The sequence below is a fragment of the Podarcis tiliguerta genome, assembly GCF_965153285.1.
Source record: "Podarcis tiliguerta genome assembly, chromosome: 2".
Classification (NCBI taxonomy): domain Eukaryota; kingdom Metazoa; phylum Chordata; class Lepidosauria; order Squamata; family Lacertidae; genus Podarcis; species Podarcis tiliguerta.
This window is the reverse complement of record NC_139535.1, coordinates 70123803-70147499: the sequence shown is the minus strand read 5'-3', so window position 1 is coordinate 70147499 and position 23697 is coordinate 70123803. Positions and strand designations below refer to the sequence as shown.

Genomic DNA, 23697 nt, shown 5'->3' with positions numbered 1-23697 from the left:
TATTATAAGATAGCTTTCCTCCCAGGCAACATACATGGGTTACACCTCTCTTTTATCTTCACAACTACAACAGCTAGTGAGGTAAGCTTCGGCAGAGAGACAGACAGACACCAGTCCAGGATCAAATTCTGGCCTAGTGGGGATTTGAAGCCTCCCCAAGTCTAGTCTGATACTCTAATCACTACACACAGAAGAGAATTTATCCTGGAATAAGGAACACCTCCTTTGTTAAATGACGTGCACCCCCCCATCGCCTCTGCATGCATACCTTGGCTCTGTACCCCAAGTCCTAATAAAGAAACACTTTCTCTTGTTCCTCTACCTACCAGCCATGGGTGTAGCCAATATTCTTGAGGGGGGGTGGGACTTTGTTGGGGGGCAGAACTCATGCGATTGGTCAGTCAGTTAAGTATTTCTATTGTTTTACTTGATCTAGGGGGGCAGCTGTCTCCCCCCCGTCCCCCACGCTACCAGTGCCCATATTTATTTCATGAAGGTGGGATCTGTTTGCACAAAATTTGACTCAGGCCCAAGGAAATCTCCACTCATCTAGGGCACTGCCGGTTCTTCTCCGCAGCCGCAAAAAAATGCCTATGGGTTCCAGATGTTTTGTATCTCCTGGGTGTCATAATCTGAATCTATTAAAGGTGCTGATCTTAAATGCTTTTTTGTTTCTTGTTTCTTTTCCTTTTATGACAGCTGCACAAATCTCTGATTCTTTTAATGAAGGATAAAGTATGTTTAATGCTTCTCTTCGCTCGGCTTCTAAAAACCTAGCAGTGCAGAAACTCTTTCCTTGAACGGTAGGTAGACTTTCCTGTGATGACTTGTGTGGCTGCTTAGCCGGGGGAACACCTCGCAGAGGAGCCTCCTGAAAATGGGCTGATGGGAGAGACCTGTTACTGAGGGTTGGTTAACAAGGGTTGTTGACCAATCATGGGGAACTTATGCAACTGTGTACACAAGCACTGCGGGACAGGTTAAGTCAACCTAGAAAAGAGCTCGTCTGCTCTTCCTTCCCCCTGACCACACATCATTGTCACACCACCAATACCCTGGCTCTGAGCCTTTTTCCTCTGGGGGTTCCCATGGGATTCCCAATTGGTGCTTCCCAGCCAGTCCCTGATGCACATAGCCATCATAGCTAGGAGTCATGGATGACCTTATACATGAGGATTTGTATAATCCTCTCTTAAAACCATCCCAGTGGGTATCTAGCCAACTGCTACCACTTGTGGGAACCTGTTTTGCCCAGGAACTTCTAGGCTCTGCCCCATTAGAGCTTGGGGGTGGGGAAGGAGAATCTTCATCGCCTCTTTTTTTGTGAAGGGGATCTAGCTCTCCCTCCTGGCTAACTAAAGCTGTCCAAATTTTCTCCCATCTGTCTCACTCCTGGAACTGTGTGGCAAGAGAGCACAGCAGAGTAACGCAACAGGTGCCCCACGTTAGAGTCACCACATGTTCAGAGCTGCCGCCAGGACAAAGGGAAGCAGCTCAGAGCCAGCACAGGGCACCACAAGGGAAGGAAACAAAGTATTTGCATGGGGCAGTGGGGGGGGGGGGAAGGAGAAGAGGAACACAGTCTGATTCCAGGTTGGAGGAATTCATGTGGATTGTAAGGAGGCACTCTCAGGCACCCCCTCACAGTTGTGCGCTCCCAGATGTACAGCCAGGATCAGTTACTAGAGGCCACACAGCCAAACCCAACCCTTTACCACACAATTCCTAGGAGTATCAGCTGCCCCCGCAGTTGCCATCCTGGAGGTAGAAGCAGTGCTTAGTGAGGAGCAGTGATGGGGGGGGCAACAGGGTGCTGTCATTCCACCTTTGGGATCCATGGATACAGCTCTTGCCACTTGCCCTCTGTCTGAGGTGAGGGTAGCCAATGGTTCTCAAACCCTCAGTGAGTTTGGGAATATCCCCTGCTTGTGAAGACAGGCTCCAGCAGGTTGAGAGGACAAGACCAATAGCGGGTCTAATGGTCAAGAAGGAGGTTTCTGCATGTGCTGTAGGGAGAAGTGAGAGGCAGATGGGCCTTGTCAATCTGAGAGGTTAGCCTATCTAGGAGAATGAAAAATCAGATACCAAACCTCTGTTGCCTTGAGAGATATCTTCAGGAGAAGAAAAGCCTAAGGGGTAAACCCTACACAAATTTGGAGTGGAGTCCCTAAGATGGTTGGACGACGTCTTGTACACCTCCCTCCGGCAACTCCTGCAGCCAAGTTGGTGCTAAATATGTTGCTCTGGTTTCCTTTGGACCTCATCAGTGAGGCTGAGAGAGGGGTCTGAGCAACCCAGGACCTCCATACACACTGCCCAGGCTTGCACCCTGCACTTGCACTTAGGTGCTGCTAATGCAGCGGTTTGACTTCATCCCCAGAGGTGCACTCCATTGTCTCTAGAGACAAACGGATGCCAATAATGACTGAAGCATCTTTGGTTAATGTAAGAGTGTACAATCTCCTCTCTCCTCCCCCTGCACACTGTTCTGGAGGTTCTTCTGAGCCAGTTTTGGGGGTGGGGTGGAAAACAGGCATGCAGGGACATGTGGAAGGTGGAGAGGGCAAAAGCCCCATTGCACTTTCCCTTTCACTGACAGCACTCATTAGTTGAATCCTGCCCCACATATGCCACCTTGGTTGTCATGCTATAGAAACAAAGAAATAAAATAATCCATTCATACTAATTGATCCCAGAGGTTTTTCCTTAATGTTCTTGTAGTGGGCTTGCCCAGTCTTAAATTGTCACCACCAGCAACAAGGACAGGGGAACATATGTCTCTCCAGATATTCCAGGAGTACAATTCTCATCATTCCTGACTATGGGCCATGCTGGCCAAGGCTGATGGGAGCAGGAGTCCTACAACATCTGGAGATTCACAGGTTTCCTCTCCCTGACATAGCATTTCCAGTTACTAAAAACTGGAGGAATATCTAGCGGTCCATTCTGCATCCCAGTTCTCACTCTGTTGCCTGCTCAGGCCTCTGTGGAGACAGGACATGGATCACAACCAGCCATGCTATCCAGCAAAATCCAGGAAGGAGCTGAGTATAATTGGCTGCCTGCCTGCCTTCTTTCCAGAAACATATTAGCCGCTCTTCAGCTGAAGCTCTTGGAGAAGCTTAAGCTTACCAAATGTGGAATGATGTACAGTAAAATATACTGAAACAGGAAACAACAGCAATAAAATCCCAGCATAAAATTAATATAACTAACGTAGAGTTAAAAGACCCAGGCAATCTTAAAACACTATTTGCCTGGTGCTGTTAAGCAGAGGGGTGGGGGACATTTTTCACCCTGAGGGCCGCATTCCCTTATGGAGGCCACATACCAGTTGTAAGAGGAGCCAGTGGCAAAAGTGGACAGAGCCACAAAGGTAAAGTTTATCTTGGTTACAGTAGGCTAGTTTCCACACACACACACACACACACACACACACAGCGCTCTATCCTCCATCCAGAGAAGCAAGAGGCCTAAACCTTCATCAGATTTTACTGCTCAACCAAATACAGGTTATAGCCCCCCATCATCACAAGGAAACAAACGGGTCTCAAAAACATATTATGACACATATGATCAAATCATTATAATATACAAAGAGGCCTTATCAGAGTTCAAGGAGACATTCAAGCCAGGCAAAAGACACCCAGGGTGGGAAGCAGGACCAGTGAGGGGTGTGTTCTGGGGAGATTTTCAAAAGCCAGACAAAGAGGCCTTGGAAAGGATTACGGGATGGGGTGGTCACCTCTCCACAGTGAGTCCAGCAGCATCTCTCTGTTCTCTGCTGGTACAGGGTCATTAAAGCGCTACCTCCCTGCCCCCCTTCTTTCCCCCTTTAAATTCCTTAGATCTGCTGGCAACATGACAAGGCAGCCCAAGGAGCAGAGGGCCTGATGACAAGACTGTAGCACGCCATCACTTCCCATCAAGCCTAAGAGCCAGGCAATTGGAAGTGGAACATGAACTAGGCTTTGAAAGGCAAAAGGCAGAGAGGCAGAGAGAGAGAGAGCTTCCTCCCAACAGGGGGGGAATCGGTGTGTTGTCGCATAGCTCCATGCCTTGATTTATGATAAAAAATTTAAAGGAAATCATTTATATTTCAAAGGGCCTAAATAGCTGCATGAAAGTTTTATCTAAAGTAGCACTGTATTTACAGACGGCCCTACCATGCTAGAGGTAATTAATAGATGGATAAATGGCAGGCCTTTGTCTTTTTGCTTAACCCTCCTGCTATTTGGAACTTGTGAGTTAAAGTAAATAAATAAAAGGGGAAATGTAGGATTGCATACAAGAGCCCTTAGCAATGGGTTTCTCCTGCTCAGCCAGCCGCTGCCAGCTAATCAGATAATGAAACTGACACTTGATCTTCAGTTTCATGCACAAGGACTTAAAATGTCCCTTTAACTAAGATTACTGGGGCCGGGGCATAAGATGAGATGCCATTTTAATAAAGCATATTTTTATAGGGGTCTCAAAAAACAAGGCACTGTTTTAAAGACACATTCCAGATAAACACTGAAAGCTCAGATATGATATTCAGTTGGAACAAATCTCTTGTCAGAAACTCTTTGTTTTCTGATAAGAATTCCACCCAAGTGCTTCCTGCCTCCCTGAATGAATGAATGAATTTATGAATTTTGGCTTGACTGATTTTCTTTTTAGGCATGGACTGCTCCATCTAACTGAGCTGACTCTTTATTGCATGGGGTTTAAAAAATAAAATAAAATCAAACCTTTCAGGCCCCGTCTGGTTTGTCTAAACCCCACAAACAGGAAAGTTCAAAACCATAAACAGGAACAAGTTAAAGACCCAGATGGCTGGCCATCAAGCAACTCTGTTCACATGAATAAAAGGAAAGCTGCAACCAACTTGAGAGATCATTCTCCTCCCAGTAAATTATTGATGGTCTTTCTGAAGGGAGGAGATGGAGAAGGAGGAGGAAATAAACAACACCCTGACAATGCTCCAGTGAACTCACTCCAAACACAAAATTATATGAAAAGTTTATGGATCTTTTCACGTGAATCATTTTATTATCTGACCCAGTTCAGAGATTAGGAGGAAACAGGCAGTTGTATAATGGAAGACTTTCTTTACTGTTAAACTTTACAACGAAGGAAACAACAGAACGTGGGACCCAGAATATTTTGCCTCATAGTTCAAAGTGCATAGCATTGACATAATTTCTCTTTCCATGTGTCAGGCACATATTATACATCCTGTTCAAGCAATCAGATGCATCAAATCACCTTAGTTGTTTTGCCTGACCCAATATCCAATTGCTCTTAGAATAGAATCATAGAATCATAGAGTTGGAAGAGACCACAAGGGCCATCGAGTCCAACCCCCTGCCAAGCAGGAAACACCATCAGAGCACTCCTGACATATGGTTGTCAAGCCTCTGCTTAAAGACCTCCAAAGAAGGAGACTCCACCTGCTCCAGGGGCCAGTTTGGTTCCTAAACTGGGTACTATGGTACTGTTGCAGGTAACTGAATAAACACTGGCAAACACACTGAATTTTATCCTTTTTTTCCTACCCAGTGGGCAACCTCAGTGATAGGGCCCAGCTCCAAACAAGAAAAGTAATGGCAAGGTTTCTTTTTTACCAGTGATGACCCCACAGCTAGTTATCACAATTTGGAGTGCAGACAAAGGTTACCAGTACTGTATAGATGATGAAACTTTGAGACAGTTTAACCCCATGTAGAATACATTTTAGTAATGAGCTATTTGCAGGCATTTCATACACGGATATCAAGATTTGAGTGGGAGTTAAGGTATTTTGCAGAAAACTGGATATTGTCCTTTCACATTACATTTGGAAGATGGACTCATATGTGTTATTTATATATTTTGGTGCTGTTTGGAGTTATTTTAAATTGATATTTAAATTGTGATTATTGTTTAACTTGTGTATTATGTAGAAAAGCAGGATCAAGAATGACTTTTGTGCACCGAGTCTGGTTTCACATCTGTATTGATATCTAGATTGTATTGATAATGTTTGAATGGCAACATTCCTTAGCTAAAACAAGTAGTAATTCTCATCAAATCATATTCATTTTCATCTCCTGCCTAGTTTCAGTAATTTTGTTTTAATTTAATTTAACTTTTTGTTTGATCTCTTCTCATTGTATGGGATTATTGCAAGTCTTTTTCTAATGTATTTTTTTAACACTGCCCTCCCTGGCCAGGGTTGGGCTCAGGGAGGCTAACACCAAATATAAATTACAATAAAATGTAATTGAAAACAACAAACAAACAAACAAACAAACAGTTAATTAAAATATGGCTTAAAATGCAGCTTAAAATGCAGCCTCATTTTAGTAGTAGCCCATAAATCAAGACCATAAGGGGAGGAAACATCAGATATTCATTTGAGCGAGCTATCCATGCTGGTCCTACCTGGGCCAGCAAAAAAGCCAAGGGAAAATTTATAGGCCAAATCCCATATAAGGGGTCAGAGTGAGTCTAAGCTGAAGGCCAGGCGGAACAGATCTGTCTTGCAGGCCCTGCGGAAAGATGTCAAATCCTGCAGGGACCTAGTCTCTTGTGGCAGAGCGTTCCACCAGGTCCGGGCCAGTGCTGAAAAGGCCCTGGCCGTAGCTGAAACCAATCTAACCTCCTTGAGGCTCGGGACCTCCAAAATGTTGTTATTTATGGACCTTAAGGTCCTCCATGGGGCATACCAGGAGAGGCGATCCTATCTTTCCTAACCTAAAGAATTTACTTCACCTTGCCACCTTACAGATTCTCTGCAACCGGCTGCATGAGTAGAATTTTCAAGAAGATAAAATTTCATTATGAACTTTGGATCAATTGGTTTGCTGGTGGTGTGGTGCACTTGGGCAGGTTTGCGCTGAGTAATTCCAAAAGATTTCAATAAGGCTTACTTCCAAGCAAGTATGCATAGGATTGCAGCCTAAAAACACACTTTCTCCCCAAGAAATAGCTAGTGGCTTTTAAAAAAGCCATTGCAATGTTTTTTACCACTGTATTTGAAAAGCACTTTCATTGACACTAGAGAGAAGCTCCACACAGGAGATGACATGGCTCTTCCATTGTCCAATCTGATCGAGGAAATGTCTAGTGTTACCCAGACGGTCAATTATTCATCAGCTAAATAGCCAAGCATCAATTACCTGGCTTGATTCTCTTATTCATTAAGGAGATTGAACAGCCTAGTTTAACAAAGCAAGAGGAAAGTTGCTAAGCTACAGGGGATACCTGACCAAGCTGCCCACACATGGCGAAACTTCGCAGTCCAGGAGAAAGAAAAGTTAGACAAACGGCAGAGTCCTGTGGATGGAACTTTGGGAATGCTTATGAAAATCCACATCTACCAGTAAACAGTCACATTATAATTCAACTGGAATATCTTTTCTGAGAAACTGGGGCAGGAGAAATCAGGGAAAAAGTAAAAATGCAATTAGTAGGCATACTGAAGGGTTATTCAGAGCATGAAACAGATACTAAATGGATACTAAGGGGGCACCCATTAATTATGTAACACCTTTGCAGGTGCTTTTTTCAGGACCAACCCCCACATGATCTGGAAGAGACACCAGAAGTAAGGTACTTCAGTGGTAACGCAAGATATCCTATGGCTAAGGCGAGCCTTGGAGGTGTCAATTCAGAATATTCAGGAAAATCTCCCAGGAAGGAGAATCCAAGGTGGTTGGATGTGCTTCTGAATAGGGTTTTCACTCTTGAATGGGTAACTCACAGAGTAATCCAACTCCTAATACATCCAGCTGAACAAGTTTTGGATGGAGTGGAGGTATGCCTTTGCCACTGGTAGGGAAGCCCCACTATGGAGAAGCACTCCAATGTGCCTGCCCAAGAAGTAGGTGGGAGGAAGCTACCAATGGTGACTTTCCTCACCAGCAGTAGCCAGTAGAACTCCCCTAAACAGGGCACTTTGGAGACAGGGAGAGGCAAGGCCGGACTGGCACAGGATCCATGGGTGCCGACTTGCCTCCCACATTGCAAGGACGCATCAGGTGACACGTCACATTACACATCATGTGATGCATCCTGCCCCCACCTAGTGTGCTCGCTCACTCACCAGGTCAGGACACACAGGTGTCCCGGTGCTCGGTGGGGAGTGGGGGGCACAGAGCTGGGCTCTGTACTTTGCCTCCTCCTCCCTGTGTGATATTGGTGGGGAGGAGGCAGAGCAGGCCACAGGGTTTTGGGGGAGTCCAGCCCCCTGCTTGAAAAATGGGGGGGGGGGGGCTGAAGACCCCTCAGCCACCACTACCTGGGACCCACTAGATCCTGTGTCAAGTCCACTGCCTGGCAGTTTATTCCCTGCCTCCTTACCTCCCGCTCTCTCTGGCACAAGCGGCAGGGCTGTAGAAGTGGTAAAGGGGCTACGCTGCTCCAACAAGTCCTGCTTTTGCTGGCTAGGCATTGACCCCCTAAAGCTCAAAGGGATTACATTTCTAATGTTGATATCAAACTTCAGTTCCAAATCAAATGACACATTGCGGGGTCAAATTTCAATTACAAAATGTGGTTCACAACATTTGAAATTGACAAACAAAATGTCCGGCTTTAAAAAATAATAATTCTGCTGTGTTGTCTGTTCTGTACTCCCACTCCCTTCTGGAGATGCATGTTTGAAAGATCAAACAAGGAAGGTGAGTAGCCTACGTTTGGTCCCACTGGAAGCTTCCACTTGTGAGAAATCCACACATTCACTTTCCTCATACATTTCCCTCATAGCAACTACAGAGGAAAAAAAGTGGGCTGTAGAAGTTCAAGGCCTAGTACACACTGAAGTGGTAAATCTGTGTCTGGACTGCACCTGGTGCTTGAATTATAGGGCAGTGGCGGAGGAAGGGGGTGCGGTGGGGTGGTCCGCCCCAGGTGTCACCACGGGGGGGGGGTGACAAAATGCCAGGCGGCACTCACCGCGGGGCCTGCAGCACACCCGAGCCATGTGTCTCTCCTGGGAGAGACACAGTGGCTTGGGTGCGTGCAGGCTTCGCACTGCCCAAACGGTTTGCCCGCTGCCTCCCCCCCAACTGTAGGGTGGCTGAGTGGGAGGTGGCAAGCAGACTCTGGAGACCCTGCGGAGCATCCTGCCCTGGCTGGCCCCACCCCAGGCGTCCGATTGGCTTGCTCCGCTGCTGTTATAGGGGAAAGATAAGGAGGCTGTTAATGAAATCTACACGCCCTACCACCTGACCGTCCCAATTTGAGCTAAATCATGCTCTCCATAGATTGTGCATTGGTTTGAGGGGGCAGGATTGTCCCATGCAGCTCTATGAACTCCCCGTAACATTTCACTGAAGTTAGGAAGTTCAACTCCTGCAGGACAGTAAATATCTAGGGAAACGATAGGTGCATTGGGTCTCGCCACCCAAGAGGAACCCAGTCCCTTGAATGGAGCAACATTATGCAAGGACACATCTCCATACATATTCATTTCTTATGTATTCAGAAGATTTCTATGGCGCCCCTTCAGTTAAAATGGTAAAAACCGATATACAGGGTGATTCATAATGAAGTATACAGTTTCCAGATGCTGTAAGACAGTAACAGGCTACGACACAGACCACAACGGCAAACCGTGAGGTAGATGTACTCATAAAGTTTGTGTTCTGCTACTGAGGGAAGTGACGTAGGCGATAGTGTGCGTGTCACATGACTAGTCAGGCAAAATGGCTGCGTCTGAGGTGGAGAAGACGTCTTGTGTTCTTGAATTGAGCAAAACGGAATCTGTAACTGTTGTGCGACAGTTGTGTGACAGAATATGTTGTATTACAATTAAGTGTTTTAAATTTGTTGTTAGCTGCCCTGAGCCCGGTTTTTTGAACCGGGAAGGGCGGGGTATAAATAATTTATTATCATTACTATTAAATTATTATTTTTGATCGTGATTCAGAAAAATACCTCCAAGCAGAAAATGTATCTACGATTGGCATAAAAAAGTTGAAACTACGGGCAGTGCAAACTTAGAAGTCCTGGATGATCATGTGTATTGGAAGAAGTCGTTGATTGTGTTTGCACAGCCATTCAATGAAGTCCAGGAACATCAATGCGTAGAATGAGTTGCATTTGGGCAGAAATGGATTACAGGTTCGATATGTGTTGTGTGACAAAGGGCGCACACACAGAACATCTGTGACTGTTTCTAAAAAAACTTTAAACATTCCCCTACAATTCTGTTACAGGTAACATAAGACATATTACATTCTTCTTTTTTATAGTGCATTGAAACTGTATACTTCATTATGAATCACCCTGTATATATGAAGGCACCAGAAACAAACATTTGTGGAAGAATAATTTTTGAAGGCTACTTAGGTCATTTCTTATATGTATGTATACCTAAACCAAGGACATTAATGTTGCACCTTGCTTTGTATTTGCACTGTATTTAAGAGTATGGTGCACAGTGCGGGTTTTGTTTTGATCGTATTTCTGGTCTGTTCACTGCAATAAATTGATGGTGATGATGATAAAAATATGAGAAAGGCAGTCAAAAGAAAATAATAAGGTTCAGCAGAATGGATAAAACCAGCTAGATTAAAACCAATTTACACTACATGCTGGAATGCCCAGGCAACAAAAACAACAATAGATGCTGGAAAGTTGGTGCAGGGCAAATTTCCCATAGGAAACATTCTATTTTCTCACAGATTGGTGGACATTTTGCTGATTTGTCAGTAACATTCCAAGCCCATTTTTTCAGTAAGAATGAATTAAATATATCTGGCAGGAAACAATGACTTAAAAAAAGAAAAAAACAACAAGAAGAAAAATGTGGCACATGTAGTTGAATCAAAGATCCCCGAAAGAATCTTGTCGATACGGCAAAAGTTTCCAGTAAATACCCAACTTTGTCAGCATTATTGATTGGTTCTGGCAATACATGTTCATGCTTCATATTATTCAACTGTTGCTGTTGAAACAGATCAATGGGCAGTGTGAGCAGCAGTAAATTTTCACCAGCCGTTGAACACTATTTTCTGTTTTCCCTTTCTCCGTGATGCAGCTAGCCTGTAATTCACATTGCTGTGAATGACAAAATATTTATTCAAATTCCACTGTGGTTTCCTGCAACTCATTGGCTGGAATCTTATTCACCTTTGGCTTTGTGTAGACATTTTATTTTCAACTTGTTAATCAGATAAAATGTAAAAAGCACCTTTTTTGCAAATAACTGAGACTATACTGAAATATAAACTTGTGTCCAGTAAAGGATCATAGACATAAAATGGTTTCTTTTAATCTTCTAACAAAATGTTTTATTAATGCTTTTGTTTTTAATTGAATGTTTCACCCAAACCTAATCTGTAGAGGGGTGTGGACTTCTGACAACCATCAGGAACAACCAAAGAAAGGAAGAGATTCTTCCAAACGAAAAAGTGTTAGACTTCCTATTCCCTGGCTTGGATCCTAAGTGGCTTCTGTCTTGTTGGGAGGAGGGCTGAAACAGTACTGTGGTCTGAAACACAACAGTTGGAGTCGAACTTCACCCAGAGGGCCATAGGTTTCCAATTCTTGCTTTATTGCCTGTACTCAACCATGTTTGTGATGAATAGGTCCTTTGCAACAGCAGCGCCACGTTGCGCCCAACATTTTTTGGGGGGGGGGGAATGTCACATGCGCATGACGTCACACGCATGACACACACACACACACCCCAACCAACCCAGCCAGACATCCACCGGGTGCATTTTCTGGAGGGGGCGACCAGGCGCCCCCTCCGTCCAACAAGCTCCCATCGAAGTCTGGCTTTAGCGTGTGAGGGAGCTTCCTCAGAGTGAAGAGTTCTCTGCCGCCCTTCTCCTCAACTGGGCTGCACGCACACAGCTCCTCCGCAGCAGAACGAGGCTGCTGGCTGGGGCAGAGAGAGGCTGCGGTGTGCGAGGCGCCCAGATGCGGCTGCTCCGTCCCCGGGTCAGGCCTGACCCAAGGGGCGGAGATAGGCTGCGGCGCGCAAGGGATTGGGCGCACGGATTGGTTCACCCTCGGGTGTCCCGCCCGGCTGCCGAGCACTCAATATTGGGGAGGCTGAGCCCCGTGCCCCAAAATATTGAGGAGGCTGAAGCCCCCTCCGCCCCATATACTCGGCGTCGCTGCTCTGCAATGTTGCTGTGAGTACTCTTTCCATGCCTTAAAGCTCTGCGTCCAAGCACACTTCTTTTTGCTCCAGAGCTGTGGAAACCTGCACTTTAAAACTCAATCGGAGCAAATAGCAATCCACGGAAAACCCGAGTCGATGTTTGCTCTGACTGAGCGCTAAAGAGCGGGTCTTGTGGAAAAGGCTCTGGAGCAAACAACAGGTTTGTTTTTCTGAGATGGTACTTTTAAGCGCAGACCTGTGCCTGGAAAGAGCAAGGCAAAAGATAAGGGCATCTAAGCCATAAGTGCCAATTTTTGCATCACATTCCAAATATTCCAAAGGGGTATCTTATGATAGGGAGAGCTGCAGCATATGGTTGTGGCATATTTAGATAGCCGTTTTGCTCCAGAAGCCTGGCAAATCTGGCTACTTTAAAAAAGTGACAACCCACAAGCAGACTACATGAATCCTCCGCATGTTGTTACTTGCCCTTCCTGACCCACATTTACTAGAAACCAATATCAAAACAGCCGCGTATTGGACCTGCAACTCAGAAACATGACTAGCATTAGTGTTTGGATTTGCCTGCTTCTTAACATCAGTGCTCACTGAAACCTTCATTAAACTTTGAAAGCAAAACGTAACAACCAAAGCGGGAGGACAAAAACCCCAACATGCCACCTGAAATTAGAACAATCTCTTTCCGTTTGCATTCCCTCCCCAGTTTGTAATTAATTGTAAAGCCAAACAGAATAGTGGTTTGCTTGACTTTGGGGAAGAATAAGCAGTTGCGCATTGGCCAAAAAGATGTGCGTGGTTAGTCACATGCTTGCTGAAATCCCAAGTACGGTGTCAGAGCTGACAAGCCATGGCTTCCTGTGCCATTTTAACTATGTTTTATTAAGGAGTGGGACCCGCTGGGCCTTGTAGCTGGCACGGCTTCCTTCTCACATACCAGCTGAATTCCCACCACTGCCTCAGACACTCTCTAGCTGGATGCATTACATGGTATTTTTAGAAGCCCTGCGTGCCATCTTCTGTCACATGTCTCTCGAGATTTTTCCACTGTTTTTCACCCATCAAAGATGTATCCTGTTGTTTTGTGCGGGTTTCAGCACTTGGGGAAGGAAGCAGGGAGGTCTTAGATCATGCTGCATTGTTAAACAGTGCAGCTGAAATGAAACAAGATGTGCACATGTTACATGTTATGACAGAAAATATCTAGAGGTGGCTTTCAGCCGCCTGCTCCCTGCAACAAAATGCCCAAGAAATTCAACACCTCAAGCCATAGTGGTCTGTTTGCTTGCTCCCAGTTTTGGCCTCAACGTTCAATTCTACCCCTCCTGCATCACACAACCTTCTCTGACAACAGGTTTGTACTGAGCATGTGCAGGGGACACCCTTATGACTGCATAACATTGGCCACAAAAATGCCTTTTAATAAAAACTGTAAGCGTGTTATACAACTCATGGATTATGGCACATTACTAGAGATGCTCTCATGGGCTTCAGAAAGCAATTTCCCCAAAGGCAAACATAGAAATCATTCCCCCCAAACCACCTCAGCAAAGTCTATGGTAGGAAAACATACATCACTTGTCAACTTCTCGAGATCATTCACCACAGCTTTAATTCATACAAAAACAAGCCATTTCTCATAGTTTCCGGTGGTAGCTGGTGCCCTCTAGGCTGGTGGAGTGGAATCAGGGCCACCAACAGGAGCCGGAGCCAGAGCCAGAGCCAATGACAGGTGAAGCCAATGCATTCAAGGTGTGCCCCAAGCCTCCACCCTACTAAGTTCAGAAAGCGTTGCCAAGCCCTAGACTGGTTGCAAGAAGGCAGGCAGGTATGGGCTGGATGAGGGGTGTCCCATTCCTTACCCTCCAACATTTCTCTGATGAAAATAGGGACATCCTAAGGAAAAGTGGGACATTCTGGGGTCAAATCAGAAACCGGACGTCTTCTGTAAATCCGGGACTGTCCCTGGAAAATAGGGAACAATTGGAGGGCCTGCCATCTTCCCTAATAGATTAGCTTCCACTAATCCTTTCTACCCCAAGTTAAGCATGAGCCTAAATTTAAGAATTTATCTCTCTTAGATTGCTGAGCTTCAAATCTGCCTGTTGAATCATTTTCTAATGATAAGTCACAGAATCTAGTCCCCACCCACAATTTCTTATTATCACCCTTAAAAGAAATGAATATGTATATGGAGGGAGTGCGGGTGTAAGATTTAAATAATATATAATATTATTTATAGGACCGCAAAATGTCTTATTTAAATATATACATCATTTTCTGTGTGTGTCCTGTCACTCTCACACCCACTCACACCCACACACCCTCCACAAAGATATACTTTTCTTCACAACAAACATTTTGAAAGCTGGAAAGTTCTATGAAACCCCAAAGCTATGATGGTCTAATAAAAGGCAGCATCTTTAAAACATGGCTATCACCTAAATACTAAACCATTTCGAATAAACTGCTATGTGAATGCAACCACAGTGAGCTCTTTGGAAGAAGCATGGGATTCAAGCACAGCAGATAGATAGACAGTCAGACAGACAGATAGCCAAACAAGCATACATATACAGCCTATGACTAAGTAATGAAGAAAAGAATTCGGGAAAGCCTTTCAAACAAAAGGTGTACTTTGAGCACAAGAAGAGTAGCATCGGCATAGAGTATAACCCTCACTGCTTATGAAATGGATTTCAAATGTTCAGGGCCTGCTCTCTTCAAAAAGTATTCCTTATCTTTCCCTGACCTGTGAATAACCCAAAGTCACGCTAAAATGTGAATCCAGAAAGTGGATGGAACTGTTGTTTGACATATTTTTGGCCACAGGAGACCATACCAGGAGTACATTATAGTGGCTCGACTCCAAATAATTTTCACATGAATTACTAAAGTGCCATAAATGTATAATTTATTAGCATTTAAATAAATCACAGAGACCATGAGTGCTTTAAAGTTATCAGCATAAAGATGCACAGAATACCAAATTATAATTACTTAAAAAAGGTTCTTCAGTACAATAACCTCATGTGTACTATATTGCATGTTCAAAACAAGATGAGCAGAGTTAAGCACCAAGATGATCATAGCCATTTTCAGACTGTGCTCTGGAGAACCCTTGATAAAGTTTATTGGGAGCTATTCAGTGAGCAAATAAGGTCATGGCAGGCAAACTTCTCTGGAAGGTGGTTCACTCACCACAAGCTGCCAGTGCTGCAGTTAGTTAAGTAATTGTAGACCAGGGCAGGGAAAGAACTTGGGGCCCTCCAGAGTTGTTGCTGGGCTCCACTTTTCTTTCATCCCAGGCAGCATGACCAATGGTCAGGGATTATTGGAGTTGTGGCCCAACATCACCTAGACATTCCCTACTGAGTGGTCACCTGAGAGTGGGTGCGGGAGAGAAAATGAGCTATTGCTTTAACTTGCTAGGAAAAAAACAACTGGGAAAGACACAATCCACCTAGTCTAATTCTGTCGCTTACCCCATTTTCACAGCCAAAACTCAAAGTACAAAAATTACCCATGTGAAGCCTTCCTTGACAGCCTTCCTTCAAATCACTATGGTTGGAGTGCACTGGGAAGATTATTCAATCAATCAATCAATCAATCAATCAATCAATCAATCATTGCATTTGTTTTCTACCTTTTCAAAGTTAAAATTATGCTCAAGGTGGCTTGCAACATGTAAAAAAATTACATAACTACAAACATAACTAAAGTAGTCATAAACAATCATCGAAACATCAAAAAATACACAACCAATTTGAACGATGTCTCCATAAATCATGAGATTCAAAATAAAGATACGAAAAATTAATGTCAACAACACCAACAATCCCCACCCACTTTTAATCGCTGTGATTAAAAACTGGACCTGTCCATCAAAACAAAAACCCTGCCCCAATTCCTTCACCCCACCCCTCTTGACTAATTTCTCAGAAAAGAAAAGAGGGGTGGGGGCGGTTATGTGCTTGACATTTTGGAAATGCTGAAGCAACAGAGCTACTCCAAAGTTGAGGATTCCCCGATTCACCCTGATGTGCCTTGTTAACAATGCAATCCAATTTGGGAATGTGAGAGTCTGCCTTGAATCAACCCAATTTACCTGGTTATTTGGAATACACAAAGAGACGATGCACACCCCTAGAATACACTGGCTGTCTTGAGAAGTGCCATGCTGATGAGAGCTTACAAATAGTTGTGGCCAATTGCGCAACTTAAGTAACGTCCACACCATACTTTTAATTCACTCCTACACTTCTTTTAAAAGTCGTGGCTTCCCCCAAAGAATCCTGGGAAGTGTAGTTTGTTAAGAGTACTAGGAAGCTAAGCTCTGTGGAGGATAAACTACAGTTCCCAGGATTCTTTGAGGGCAGCTGTGACTGTTAAAGTGACACAAGCCTCTTCATGCAGCATTCTGAACCTTCAAAAGCTACGTATTTCATAATATGTTGGGATTCCAGTATGGCCTAGATGCGGGTGTATCATAAATGCTCCTTTTTAATCTTTATGCAAACGTGCCCACAAATACACAAGGCTCTTTGCTAAGCAACCTGGCCGTGACATTGATCCAGTAGTTCCCAAAAATTACACAAAAAAGAAAAAAGAAAAGATTGAGGCACTTGCCTATCGATGCTAAAAGCATGGAGTATTGTTGGTGGGAGGATCCTGTGTCCTGAACACTGTGTCAAGGCAGCCCAGCTCAACATGCAACATCAGCCTTTTCTATCAAAACACTGCCACAAAGATATAAAATTGAAATCCTCAATAACTGAAAGAAATTTATGAATGTTTATTTTACAGTACATCTAAATGGCTAGCTGAAAGAAAATAATGCAAACCAGTATGAGCAATGTCTAAAAAACTGAAAGATCATCATAATCTGTCTTGCTGCTGCAAAGGCGCATTTCAGTTTATATTGAAAACAAAATAAAATGGCCAAAAATATTATGAAGTGCATCACATTTCTTGGGCGGACATAGCTAGGGTCACAACAGATATTGCTTTTAAATATGTTTATCTGCAGATTAACATAAAGACTATTCTGTAGAGTCTCCAATAAATGGGATTTGTTTTGTTCGTCGCCCTCCTCCCAGGGGATCTGAGCTCAGATTCAGCTTGCAGATGAAGATGGATGAAGTTAAGTCTGACAGACATAAATAATGCAGCCTGCTAGAAGTAACACTGTAGCATAGCTAGGCGCACCTCCTTTCAGGGGAGGTGGGATACAGGTAGGAATGGATAGCTTTTTCCAAGTGCTCCCTCAGAGAGGTTCACATCATTATCTTAGTTATCTTTATAATAACCCTGTATGGAAGGTGGGTATTATTACCCCCACAATCCACATGGGAGAAAGAGCATGGCCATCACATAAAAACATTTGCCATTTTTGTACAGTGGTACCTCAGGTTAAGTACTTAATTTGTTCCGGAGGTCCGTTCTTGACCTGAAACTGTTCTTAACCTGAAGCACCACTTTAGCTAATGGGGCCTCCCGCTGCTGCCAGAGCCCGATTTCTGTTCTTATCCTGAAGCAAAGTTCTTAACCTGAAGCACTATTTCTGGGTTAGCTGAGTGTGTAACCTGAAGCGCATGTAACCTGAAGCATGTGTAACCCGAGGTACCACTGTACCTTCTTTTCTCATGTATTGCTTCTTCCAATACTTTTGGGTCTTGCTCGTGAGGATGGCAAGCTCTTGTACAGACAAGGCCTGAGAGCCAACAGACACACAATGCTGACCTGAGATCTTTTGCTGCTCATAGCAGGGATGAGGTAGGATCCAGATAGCACCCATGGCCCATCTAGAGGGGGCCTGACTACAAGCAAACCTTGAAGGCTTTTAAGCAGAGGTTGGATGCTCATCTGTCATGTATGATCTGGCTGAGATTCCTGCATTGCAGGTTAGGCTAGATGACCCTCAGGGTTCCTTCCAACTCTTCAATTCAATGATTCCATGCCACGTTGGGGTTTGTAAAAGCCTTTCAGAATTTCCCTGAGTTTTATAGAGAGCATGAAGACACATCATGCCCTCAGTTTATAGATTCAGTGATCTAGCTAAAGTATTTCTGCTCTCAGTAAAAAAAAATTTAAGGATTTCTTTACCACTGTTGTTTATGCAGGTATCAAAGTACTGAAGATTAGAAATAAAGGCCATTTGGGGTGGTGGATTAGAGCCAATTGAATGTGTACATATTTCTCATTAATCTTCTACACAGAGAAAGATCTAGGCTGCATCGAACTTCTAGAAGTGTCCCCAACTGCCAGGGCAGCTTTTCAGAAATAAAATTGTGTGTGTGTGTGTGTGTGGATCTTTACACATGTATTTTTAGAGCAAAAGAAAACATATTATCACAAAAGTTCACAAGCTGCTTCAAGACCAGAATGGTAAATCATTCACAAGCACAGTGGGCAACCTCAGAGAATTTAATTTCTCACAGCCTAACAATGGCTCCCTGATAGTGCACTAGCATGGGCAGCCTAATTTAGGAATTACTGTTCTTCCGTGTCTTAGCTCTTAAAAGGTATGGCCTAAAAACAGAGGAAGCAAATATTACTAGCAGATCTAGCTTGCCTAGATGCAGAATTGTCTAGAAAATGTACCTTACCTTGAGTTCAAGGATATACAGTGATACCTCAGGTTACATACGCTTCAGGTTACAGACTCCGATAACCCAGAAATAGTGCTTCAGGTTAAGAACTTTGCTTCAGGATGAGAACAGAAATTGTGCTTCAGCGGCACTACAGAAGCAGGAGGCCCCATTTGCTAAAGTGGTGCTTCAGGTTAAGAACAGTTTCAGGTTAAGAACGGACCTCCGGAACGAATTAAGTACTTAACCCGAGGTACCACTGTACAGGCAAATCTGTTTTCATAAATTACTGATGTTTTCTTGCTTTTGCTGTGACGTGAATTTCAGAATAGTGAACAATATCCTTCAGTTACTATTGTCCTAATACTTGATATCTTACTATCCCTCCCTCTATACCATCTTCATCAAGAGAACTCCACTACCCATTTTATTAGTTACGGTAAGTTGGAGGCAAACATAATTAAAAAGCACACTATTCGTTTTATCCATGTAATAAAAAATGAGCTTTATGCTGTATTAATTTTATATTATTATATTATTATAAATAATAATAATTATTACTATTTGTAAGCTGCCTCCCAAACAACACAAATTCATTGGAAAGGTGAGGTAAAATTATTTTCCAGTTCAGAATAGTTAAGTTGGGGCAGGGCAGTTAAGTTGTCCAAGAATTTTCCTGAAGGTTCTGTCACAAAGCTGCTGTTTATCTCAAACTGCCCTTCCTGAGAGGAAATAGCAAAATTCTGAGGTAAGCATTCACATCTGTCACAGGCTTAACCAACCTGTATTACTTCAATAAAGATACCCAACATTTTACCACAAAAGAACTGCACCTTCTCTCCAACTGCTTATGTCTGTGCGTATGAATATGTTTACATATGTATTTATTAACACACACTCTGCACCAAGCACTCACGCGAGTATATCTCAGAAGAAATGAAGCAATACAGCTCTTTTTCTGATTATAATTTTTTGGGAATGGCTATTTTTCCAAATTTCAGTTCAATCTGTTTTATGCCTTTTTCGTTTGTAGTTTTACGCCATTCCATATTACTTCTTTATTGCAAAAAAGTCAACATGCATCTTAGAAATTCAGAGTGTAATCAATAAAACAAACATTACATGTATGAATTTAAATGTATAAACAGTTAGAAATCCAACAATATCTCCTAATATACTATTACACAAGTTCACAATCTTGTAAAAACTATAATACAAGTTTACTATACATTGAGAGGAATTTACCATTCCTTTTCACATGATTTTGTTAAAAACTGTTGAAGCATCTCCACTGTATGTGGGCATATATTTTTCAAATCAGTTTTCAGATGCTAGGCTTTTTTATGCTCAAGGATTTAAAACAAACCAACCAAAATTTTTATACCACAGTTTAATTGACAGCTTATATAGTAGAAGCATTAATATCTGTAAAGGTTGAGGGGGGTGATTCACTGACCATTTACATTGTGGCATTCGTCTGGATTGCAATGGGATTACACACTAAGTGGTCAGTGAAGTGGTACTCCTTGTGTAGTAGCCTTTTATTTCAGATTGATTTATCATTCTCAAGTCACTTAGTAGGTATTATATTATGCTGTCCATCATAGCTTATGAATGCAGAAGTGACAATTCCACAGCAATAAAAAATGAAGTGTTACCAGAAGTTACCTACCTAGAAACACAAATGGTATCCTACTAAGTTCTAATACACAACACAGGGAGATCCATAGCTATGTCAAAATGAAGGTCACTTTGAACTAGTTTTCCTTTCTCCTTTGTATTAAGTGAGTTACTACTATGCTGCCCATCACTTACATTCTCAGTAACGTAATAGTATGCTTTCAATACATGGGTTCAGGGGCACAACTCATTTTTGTGCTTCTGGCCTGAGAAATCACATTTAAGATGTCACCAGAGGATTTATATAAGCCAACAAATATTTTAAAAGAAAAGAGAAGGGGGGGGGAAAATCCCCATTAAATAAATATTTTCCCAATGGCCCCTAATCTTTCTCGCTCCCCATGAAAAAAAAGCCAACACTCTGAGCAAGGACATCCATCCTGTTCTGAACAGTGTGCTAACAAAATGTTATTTTAAAACCATATGAAAAGGAATCCTATCCGGTCTACCTGTGCCAAAGGCTATTGAAATTTCTCTTACAGCTTCATTCACTCACTGTAATCTTCCGGATACAAAAATACAAGAATTCTTATGGAAATCTAGATGCTGGTAGTTTTAGTACACAAAAAAAGCAAAATATTTACACAATTATACAGTTTTAAGAAAACCCTGTACAATATATATATACACATATATAAATCCTTTGTTCCCTCTATCATTTGATTAAACTGTTCAGATTCAAGCATTTTGCTGCAATGGGTCAGTATATGTGATGGCCACATACTGAGTCACAGGCATTCCAAAGACATTGCAGGCAATGGGGGGAAGAGCAAGGCTTTGCCTGTTACGGTGTGCAATATTCGTGCTTTCTTCTTCTAACGTAATTCATTGAGATTAAACATTAGTCGGAATGTAGCAATAATCTAGAAAACAAAGGTATTTGTGTAAAGGGCAAAAAACTGCTGACAAATTACACTCCTCTCCAAGTATGACTTGGAATTTAAATTGATACTACTTTGGGCTTTACATACCACAACACACACAACAGTACCCAAAAGAGTAGGAAGAACAGAGTGCTTGACTTTATGTTGCTAGCTGAGATCTAATGTAGTACTTCTGATACTTAAGAGAGGGTAAAGTACCATTTGCAGTAATACATTTTAATAGAAAACTTCAAAAATAATAGTAATTTTTTTTTTTTACTTGCTTGCATTAGTGTTCCAGTACCACAGGAGTTGGGAACAGTACTGTTTACTCTGCTTCTTTGACTCTAACATTCAGAACGCTGTGGCGTAACATACTTTCCTATATAAAACGGCCCTACTGTGTACTGGCATAGTACAGAGGCACCAAGAATGGGGGGGGGGGGGAATCTACAGGACAATGTGCTTAGGCTTAACAGAAGCAAGTGACACATGAGTTGAGCATGAAGATCTATTGCCCTGGAAAGCCAAAATAGTTTAATACGGTTTCTACCGCAATCTACCCCAGCTTACTGTTAGGTGCTATAAAAAAAGTGGTGTGGGGGAAGGAAGGGAAAACATAACCAAACAGCATGGAAATAAAAAGCATCTAAGTTAATCAGTCTCTTTTCAGCATTTCTTTTACCAAAGTTGCTCTCTTTAGAGTTAAGCACAATATTATTAGAAGTGATGGTCTCATATCATTTTAATGATTTTTTAAAAAAAGACTTAGGGCTTTCTGTGTTAAAGAAAGAACAAGTTGCTTTGAATACTGTGGAGGCTTGACCTAAAAAAAACACAGAGACCTTATTTAGCTACACAGGACAGAAAATGAACTCAAATGGCTGGGCACTAAGTAAATACACTCAGATGTATTTACTTATACCAGCTATTCATCAAGCACTAACTGCTCAGTTCATTTTAATAGGATTCATGCAGGAGGTCCATGGATGCTCCATGAAAGTAAATGTGGAATTCACAGAGCAGTGGTAAACTGAACCCAAAAAGTAGTAAGGCTGGGCTATGTCTGAAGATTAGATAGAGAAGAACTGCATTATTAGACAAGAGTCATTGATGTGGACATGTTTGAATGTGGAGATGGGCAGCATTACCCTGTAATTCTGCTAGATAACTGAATGGTCTCATCCACAGTAAGATTAGGTGCAATTCAGGAGTGAAACTTACTCAAACTGGATAACTTGTCTGCCACCTAACTAAGGGACTTTTGAATTACCAAATTCCAGGAAATGTTGATGTATAAATGAACTTCACAGAAAGCTCTCATCTCACACTCTACATTACTAAATAAAGCCTATAAAGCCATTGATAGCTTGAAAAAGGTCCATATTTTAAAAACAAAATAAACACAAGTTGGGCTTGAAAGATTGATACATTCCATCTTCAGAGGATCACAACCACCTTTGCAACACTTAGCCTTTGGCTGATCGTGGCTACTTATTTGTTAAGTTTAATATCTCAAACTCACACTTGCTTTCTTGTGTGTATGAAAATAAAAACAAAAAACGAAAACAATTTTTGGCTCATTGACTTCCTTTAAATATTTTTTTAAAAGTTTTAGTTCAACAATTCTAAAACTATTGATTCCATTTCAAGTTTCATCTTCTCCAGGAACGAGATTCATCTTCATCTTCGTCTTCGTCATCATCATCTTCAGGCAAAAATAAATCTGAAGCTTCTGTCTCCTGAATAAAGACAAAATATAATATGCTTATTTTTTTAATGTACGATACCACAATAGTCAGTTGCTACCTTTTGGTCCGTATCAGTGATTCTACTTGACTTGAAAAATGTGGGCAAAATGTTCCCTTGGATATTCCTCTAAATATGCTACATGCCAGAGTTAAACATGCAGAGAAAACATAGCAAAAATGGAGCTGGGTGGTGAAATGTGACAACTGAATCTGAGTGCTCTGAAGTGATTAGAGAGCATAATGGACAGGGCCTTCTCAGCAGCGGCCCCTACCTTATGAAACGCCTTCTCAAGGGATGTGCTGGCCACTTCAGCTTAAAAAAACACATCACTTTTCAAATAGCCTTTGTGTCTTATTGGTCATGCAGTTGTTTTTGTGGCTCTGGAAATGGCTTTTGTATTTGCTAAAATATACTGTATTTTTTTATTATATAGCATCATAATAAACTATAAAATAATATAGCTTTGAGTATTATTTTAACAGAAAACGTAAGGTATAAATATCAAATTAATCTAATACAATTATAATATATTCTTGTGTTTTATTCCTGTATTTTGCTTGGCACCTTGGGTGGACTTGGTAAATAGCTAAAGAATTAAAAACAACCAACTGTCCACCATCTGATTCATGCTGTGGAGTTATGAACCAAATTAAAGAACAGGAGGATTTAGTCACAAAACAGTGGGAATGCAAACAACCTTAAGGTTCTC

The 23697-nt window shown here is 42.3% G+C and overlaps 1 protein-coding gene and 1 long non-coding RNA gene across 2 annotated transcripts in view; both read right to left on the bottom strand.

The window, feature by feature from the left end:
* Window positions 1-405: 405 nt before the first annotated feature.
* Window positions 406-19196, bottom strand: LOC310672074. Its single transcript, XR_014508383.1, has 3 exons — window positions 18937-19196; window positions 16729-16842; window positions 406-871 (listed from the first exon to the last, which is right to left on the bottom strand). It is a non-coding gene; the product is annotated as an uncharacterized lncRNA (long non-coding RNA).
* A 450-nt stretch (window positions 19197-19646) lies between these two features.
* The window catches only part of LOC310672073 (RNA-binding protein 27-like), a 31987-nt gene continuing 27936 nt past the window's right edge, over window positions 19647-23697 (bottom strand). The window contains exon 20 of the mRNA XM_083428622.1: window positions 19647-22978. The gene's annotated coding sequence lies outside the window, so the exon portion shown is untranslated. The remainder of the gene's footprint in view (window positions 22979-23697) is intronic.